The sequence below is a fragment of the Balaenoptera acutorostrata genome, chromosome 7 (assembly GCF_949987535.1).
Source record: "Balaenoptera acutorostrata chromosome 7, mBalAcu1.1, whole genome shotgun sequence".
NCBI lineage: Eukaryota > Metazoa > Chordata > Mammalia > Artiodactyla > Balaenopteridae > Balaenoptera > Balaenoptera acutorostrata.
Genome location: NC_080070.1, coordinates 4,119,160 through 4,127,673, shown reverse-complemented (window position 1 = coordinate 4,127,673; position 8,514 = coordinate 4,119,160).

Sequence of the window (8,514 nt, the reverse complement as noted above, 5' to 3'; positions counted from 1 at the left end):
AGACCTTGGTTTGTTTCCTTCAGCTTTAAACAGAAATGTTTAATGAAGATGAGATTTTGATTTCCTTTTCCGTACGTAGGACTTGCTGAATGTGAGTGGGAAAGAACACAGCTTGATATGGTGGAGTTAACGGAAGCCGTATATAATCATCATTATCTGTGACAATTAAGGCAGCACCAGGCTGTGTTGTGACAGTTTATTGTGCTGTGTGATGATGCACGAAAGTGATGTTTATGCCCCCCTGGACTGCTTTGCCGTTCAGAAATTCATAACTATATAAATTCATTCCGTGGATTGAGCATATGTCTTCAGCATATCCCTAGTTCTCTGGATCTTTACACTGGGAATGTAGCCCACAAAATGAGAATAAATCAGAAAATTATTAGAATTTTCAGAAAATTGAATTGATAGAAAATAGAATTGATCAGAAAATAAAAAAGTTGCTGGACGATGCACAGACTCTCTTGGTGTCATGGGAGTGTTTGAATCTCTTGATAAGGGGTCCATGGCTGGGGTGGGAGAGAGGGACCAGACGCACAGAGGCAGGAGAGATGCAGGGGCAGGCACAACTGGAGAAGGGGAAGCGGGGTCCAGTCCAAGGACTGGTGGGGACAGTGTTACAGCCCGAATGTCTGAGTCCTCTCAAAATTCACATGTTGAAACCCGCCCCGCATTGTAATGGTATTAGGAGGTGGGGCCTCTGGAAGGTGATTAGCATTAGATGAGGTCATGGGGGTGGAGCCCTCGTGAATGGGTTTGGTGCCTTTCCGAGAGTCACAGAGAGCTTGTGAGGACACAGTGAGCTCTGCAACCCAGCAGAGGGCCCCACCAGGCACGGAATCCGCCAGCGCCTTGACCTTGGGCCTCCCAGCATCCAGAACTGTGAGAAATGGATTTCTATGGTGTATAAGCCACCCAGTCTGTGGTATTTTGTTATAGCAGCTGCACAGACTAAGACAGACTTGACCTGACTACTCATGCCATTCAGATCAAGATACATATTGCAACCCTGACTCAAGTCTGGACTCAGACAAGGAGACAGGAGGCTCCCACCCAAGGGGACACAGTAGCGCCAATGATCAAAGTCAATGACAAGTGGGGAGGAACCCCAGGCTCTATGAGGGATGGCCGTCCAGCCCAAGCTGTGCAGGAATAGGTGGGTGAGATGTGAGAACTGAAATCAGTGTTCTGAGCTGGGCAGAACAGCAACTGTAACACAGACGTGTGAGATTTGAGTTCTGGCTCCACCATTAACAAGTGATGTGACAGTCATCCTGTTACCATCTGTACCGAGAGACGGAACGGTCCCTACTGAATAGGGATGTGCTGGGGCTAGGTCAGGTAGTGCGTGACGCACCCAGGGCGTGTCTGTGACCCACTTATCCCTAAGTAAAGATTGCTCTTACTATTCTTATTTTCATTATATAAATTATTATTATTATTCCTGGACAACCAAAGACTGCACCATCTCCAGAACAGAAACAGACTCACAGACGTAGAGAACAGACTTGTTGTTGCCAGGTGGGGGGTGGGGGAGGGATGGATTGGGAGTTTGGGATTAGCAGATGCAAACCATTATATAGAGCATGGATAAACAACAAGGTCCTGCTGTATAGGACAGGGAACTATATTCAATATCCTGGGATAAACCATAATGGAAAAGAATATGAAAAAGAATATATATATATATGTATAACTGAGTCACTTTGCCGTCCAGCAGAAATTAACACAACATTGTAAATCAACTATACTTCAATAGAATAAACTAAAAAAAGATTGCCCCATCTATTCTAGTATATTTAGATTTTTAAAAGTGGACCACTCTTTCAGTCTAAAGGAGTGACTTGCGAAGAATTAAATTTCAAATAGTGAGGCACCTGGGGCAGTCTCCCTCGTGTTGGAGGAGAAAGTTGTGCAAGGCCCCTCTGACCCTCCTGGTGCCCCTCTTCTCCGCCCTCCCAGTGCCCCAGGGACTGCATCCTTGCTTTGTGGCTTCTGAGAGGCCAGCAAAAGGGAAGCCCTGGGAGGAGGTGCAGGGCGGAGGGGAGGGGGTCAGAGCACCCCCTCCCCGCCAAGTCCCTGAGCTGCCAGCCTCCATCAGGCAGCCTCTGCAGCAGCTGCCCTTCCTGCCCCCTCCTCCAGCCCCTCCAAGCTTGGGATGGGGAATGGTTCCCCAGTTACTAGCCCCACATGCTGCGCTACCCTTGGTTGGTTTTTCCTAAATCTTGCCTACGCCTTAAAAAATGTCCCTTTAGGGGCTTCCGGTGGTTAGGACTCCATGCTTCCACTGCAGGGGGGCATGGGTTCGATATCTGGTCGGGGAACTAAGATCCCACAAGCCGCTCAGGGCAGCCAAAAAAATTAATAATAAAATGCAGAACTTACAAAAAAATTAAAAATGTCCCTTTATTATACTTTCCTCCATTTCTCAGTATGACACCTTCCATGTCCTGCCCTGGGCACTCTTGTTGCCCTTGAAACCACGCCCTTATCGTTGTTTCCATGGCTTCCGAGCTCTTTAGAGAATATTCTGCCCCACTCCCTTCTTTTCTCATCACCAAAAACAGCTGGCATTGTAACCTTTGGCAGAGAGATACTCACAGGCACCCCTAACACGCCAACAAAGCAGGGGAGACATAAAGGAATGCTCCCTGCCTGCGTATCCCTGTTATAATTACATCGACTATGGTAATTTTTAAAAGCATGACTGAGATGCTTAGTAAAGTAGCAGGTGTTACAAAATTGTATTTTTATTATCCTTCCCCATATCAGACATGGAAATGATGGTCTCTCCAACTATTTTACCACTTGCTAAATGTTCCTAGTCAGTTATCACTGATACTGCTTCCTTTTAAATCATATGTGGACAATTAGAGACTTTTAGGTTAATTAATTTTCTATATTAGGAGAAAAGAGTTTATATAAATTTAAGACAGTGGGATTAATATTATTAACAATAATAGTTATCATAAACTATGAATGTGTTTATAATTTATATGTATAAAAATGGAGCCCTTGCTGTAAAAATATTAAAAATTGTAGTTAAATTTTACAGTCTTAAAATTAAAACTTTCTGCATAGCCACACTTTCTAAGTAGGACATATCTGGCCAATTACTTAATCTAAATAAATGGTAATTGATTATCCATACCTACCATTATTCTCTAATGCATCTGGCTTATCCAAAAGATACAAATCATTCCAAAAAATTGCACTGTCAAATAAGATAAGGAAGGAAGTTTGGGTAAAGGGTAGATAAGAGTTGGAAAACTAAGAAGCCAGGACTTGGGTTTGAAGATAAATTACGTGTCTTGAAACTTTCTACCATGAGCTATGCACCCAGCACGATTGAGAGAAAGACAACAGGATGCACCACGTACATTATCCACAAAACACACCACCTGGTCAGGTAGAGTGAATCTCGTTCTAGCATCAAGACAAAGAGAAGCTTACTCATTGAAAGGGACATTGTGGCAATGGAAGGGAAATGCTCTTGATGACATCACTGGACTGGTTTTTAATGAATGAATGAATGAAAACTGCTTTTTAGTGAATTCTTCAATGCAGACAGATATTGTAACATAACCCAAAGAACAATTTGGTGGTAGCAATTCTTTAGGGTAAAAGCCCTAAAAGGAAACTTTTTCTTTCACTACAGCCAGAACAGTTCTGACACCAAATGCGTGTGGGGTTTTCCCACACCAATCAGTGCTCCAAGCCTCCAGACGCCAACTGCATGTCCTACAATCCAGTTCAGTTCTGACACTATCTACCTGGTGTTAGCACAGACTCCACAGGTGAAAGACTCAACCCCGCAAGACTGTCCCCAATTCAGATGCCAATTGCAAGTAGCGGGTCCCCAGATTACCCACCTTCTGTCCAACTTAACTGCAGATTAGGGGTCCATGAACCCCTTCTCGGGTTCAATTAATTTGGTATAACACCTCACAGAACTCAGAGAAACACATTGCTTACATTTACTTGTTACTTATGAAGGATGTGATGGAGGATACAGATGGCCAGCCACATGAAGAGGTGCATAGATAGGGTGAGGTCTGGGGAAGGGGCTCAGAGCTTCCATGCCTTCCCCAGGCCCTCCACCCTCCCTGGACCTCCAGGTGTTCATCAACCCAGAAGCTCTCTGAACCCCCTTGGTTAGAGATTTTTATGGTGTCTCCATTCTGCAGGTATGATTGACTATTAATTCAATCCCCATCCCCTCTTCCCTCCCCAGACGGTGGGGCTGAAAGTTCTAATCTGATTTGGTTTTCCTGGTGACCCACCCAGAGTCCCCAGGTTAGAACAAAAGACGCTCCTATCACCTAGGAAATCCTCAGGGATTTAGGACCTCTGTGTCAGAGAACAAATATTGGAACAAAAGATGCTCCTAGGACACCTATCAGGAAATTACAAGGGTTTTAGGAAGCTTGTGTCAGGAACTGGGGGCAGAGACAATATCTATTTCTTGCTATGTCAAAGACCCACAGTGGTACAACCAGGAATAATGATCTGATGATGGCTTAATCACAGCTGTTAGTTTACTCATCTTCCCAAAATTTTGTTATGGTCTCAGAGAAGATAGATCTCTCAGGAAAATCACATGGACAAAAGCAACAAGCAATTGGTGGAAATAGACAAGTAAAAAAGGTGGGGAAAGAAATGCTTATCTGGGGAATTCCCTGCCGGTCCAGTGGTTAGGACTTAGCACTTTCACTGCCGGGCCCGGGGTTTGCTCCCTGGTCAGGGAACTAAGATCTCGCATGCCATGCAGCGCGGCCCCCCAGAAAAATGCTCATCTGCTTCCATGTTTGACTTCATTCATCTCCATCCCTGCAAAGCCTGGCACCAAACTGGACTTCAGGCTTAAGAAACAATGCACCCAACCTGGACTTGAGAAATAAAGGGAAAGAGGAAGGTGAGAAGAGGCAGAAAAATGATAAAATGTCAGGATGGAGTTATAATAGATGCAGCTGGAAATGATGCAGCAAGATTTTAAAATATGAAAGAAAGAGAGAAAGAAAGGGAGGGAGCCATCTATACCTTTAAGAACTCCTGCTGAGGCCCCAGAGCTCTGAGAAAGCAAAGGGCGTGATCTTTTGCTCCCAGACCTTGGCCCATCAGGCATCAAAGTCAGACCTGATATGGGTCCCACTCCAGCATCTCAAATCTACATCTCGAATTAAGTGCGTTTCTGCTTGACAACACCTGCTACCGTGGCAACTGCCCCCTTCACCCAGAGTGGGCTGGCCCTGCAAAGCAGCCCCAGATAATTCTTAACTTAAACTCTGGGTTTTTGTTTTGTTTTGTTTTGTTTTTAGAAGTCGTACCTAAAGAATGCCTAAAATGTTTTCTCCTGATAGACAGGTTTTTTCCCCCGTAAGTGAAATTACAGTTGCAGAGGCAAAACTAGCTAGATTTGGTGCCATCAATTCTGTTTTTTATATTTTAAGTTTCACCAAATACCTCAACAGTCTCAATGCATTCAAAATATTTGAAATATACTTATAAAAATTATACATTTAAAGAGGTTTAGAGCTGAGCAACAAATGGGTAACATATTACTTAAAATGTATATCGTCAAAGGTCAGTTTTCCTAATGCAAAAAAGAGTCATGCAAATAAACATGAGGAAACATAAATAGAACAACAGGGAAAAATAGGCAAATATTATGAGCAGACAATTTCTATAGAAAAAGGTATAAAGAAGACGGGTTTATCTTAAATAGTATTAAATAGCAAATAAGATTTTATCTTAAATGTTTTGTTTCTATTTAAAACATACACATCTGTTAGCCAATCTCTTGATATGATAAGCGTTTCAGGTTTTCTTTATGAATTAACTATACCTGTGATGCATTGCCTTTTATTTCCAGTTTCAGTTTCTTTAAAGTAAAATTTAAAAATCTTCTCAGTGCAGAATCCTTCTGGAGTTTTCCTTCTTTCCCCTCACAGCATTTTAAAAATGTTTTATAGAGGTACAATTTTCATACAAAAAATTTCACCCATTCAAATTGTACAACTCAGTTTCTAGTATGTTTACAGAGTTGTGCAGCCATCAGCTTGATCTAATTCTAGATTTAAAAGAATCCTTATACCCACTTGCAGTCATTCCCCCCGATGGATGCCCATCACAAACTTGTCTCCTCTCCTGCCAACTCATATCCAGTCCCAGGCAACCATTGCTGTCTGTCTCTGTAGACATTTCATGTAAATGGGGTCATACAACATGTACTCTTTTGTGACTGGCTTCTTGCGCTCAGCATAAGATGTTTATAAGATCCCTCTATGTTGTAACATGAATCAGTACCTCATTCCTTCTGTGGCTGAATGATATTCCATTGTAAGAATACATCCCATTTTGTTTATCCATTCATCAGTGATGGACACTTGGGTTATTTCCCCCTTTTGCCTATTATAAATAATGCTGCTATGAACATTTGTATCCAAGTTTTTGGTGGGCATATGTTTTCACTTCTCTTGACTATATACCCAGGATTGGAATTGCTGGGTCAAGAGGTAACTTAACATCAGGCATTTTGAGGAACTGCCAGACTGTTTTGCATGGCAGCTCCACCATTTTACACTCCTACCGGCAACGTATGAGGGTTCCAGTTTCTCTACATCCCTACCAATAGTCGTTATTATCCGACCTTTTTATTATAGCAATTTTAGTGGGTGTGAAATGACAACTTGTTGTGACTTTGAGTTAATGTTACTTTTGTAGAAAAACAAGAGTCAAATTTATATTTTAAAAGGTATTTTTAAAAAGTCTGCTTGTGGCATTTTTAGCAGGGAAGAAATAATGTGCTGTATGTGCGCTTCAGCCATAGATTTGCAATGGGCCTGCAACTCCAAAACATTCAGGTTTGATTCTCCTTGATTGCTGAGACAGATGACAGTTTCCTGACAATCATTCAGGTTTTCGTTCCTTTCTGGGCATTTATAATCTTGGGCTCAGAGAAAAGAACCCTGGCAAAAGTCAAGAGATCTGTGTGTTCCCAGCTCAGTGGCTAAACTGAATGCATAATCTTAGGAGCAAATTCAAGTCCCTCTTTTTACCTACAGACATGTTCTATGTCCATTACTTTTAGACCGTAAATGTTGGGCTATTTTTTTTTTCTACAAAATATTCCAGAGGAACCCTAAAATATATACTCTGCTCTCCTGGTTCTCTTAAACAGATGTTATGTAAAGGAATTTTACATTGCCTAAAGATAATAGGATTTTCATGCATTTAACTGCTTTTATTTTCCAATACTTTGCTTATTTACAAAGCTTCTCTGTATAGATGTTCCTAATGTATAAAAGAGCTATCAACAGTTAACAGTTCTTACACTTCATTAAGAAGGTATTTAATACCAACAAAATACTGTACTAGTCAAGAGGTCTTCATTGGGGTACGGAGGCAGTGTTAGCTGAGCAGGTGAAATAGCCGCGGTTTTAGCCTGGAATGTTGAATTGTGGCATGAATAGGAGTATGAAACCCAGGCTCTTTACCCTTCCTTCCTCCACTTGTGAACTGGGTATGTAGTAAAACACACTCATTAGTGTTCAGAGACAGGTGCTAGGAGGGAAGAGAGACCCCAACCCACAGATGTTTTGGTCCATAGGAGTCTATTACCTAAAATAGAAGACCACTAGGGCCCATCTAATGTAGAGGACCTGGGTCAGAATCATCTCGTTCCTGAGAAGTTCACGATGTCAGTGGCTCAAGGAACATAACCCTGTTCAACTGAGCAAGGCCAGGGACAGAGATTAACTTACACAATTTCCTTGACTCTTGGTCTACACTGGCAAGGGAAAACGCTGTCAAAGATAAAGGCCTTCTAATTAAATTTGGAAGGGCGTTTACATGTACACTTGGGATTTCTCTGACATCTTTTTCATCAGTAGAGCAATGTAACTAGGTTTAAAAAAGAGATTAAAAACTGTGTGATGTCCGTTCTTACTTGAGAGTGCAGTGGGAGGGACAACGGCACAAGTGTCCCTTCATTGCTCCATCTGTTCAACAAACTTTTATTGAACACGTACTCTTTGTCCATCACAGTTTGAGGGCATGAGGACCCAAAGAGAAGCAGGACAGCGCATGCCCTGAGTCTGGTACAGGGAAGCTGACATGTAAATACATATGTGAGATAAGTTGTTATAAGGGCTATTCGAGCCGTAAGAAAGATAAGTGCTTAAGTGGACAACATAGCAATTTATTTTTAATCTGTAGTTTTTATTTTAAAAAAATTTTTAATATTTTTGTTGAAGGATAGTTGATTTACAGTGTCCAACATGGCAGTTTTAATGTTGCATTATCACTATGCAACATTAAGTTGATGCTAAATTTAGCCTCCGTCTCTTGGTGACATGCCAATGCACGGCTGTGAAGGAACAGTGGAGAAATATCAGATGCAGGCAGGGGCGACACTGGTCTTGCTAGGTTTGCATCAGGGATGCATAAATGACTCCCCTCCAAGCTCCCTGCCACAGTGTCCAAATCCTTGTTGTTCCTACTCAGAATCTGTGC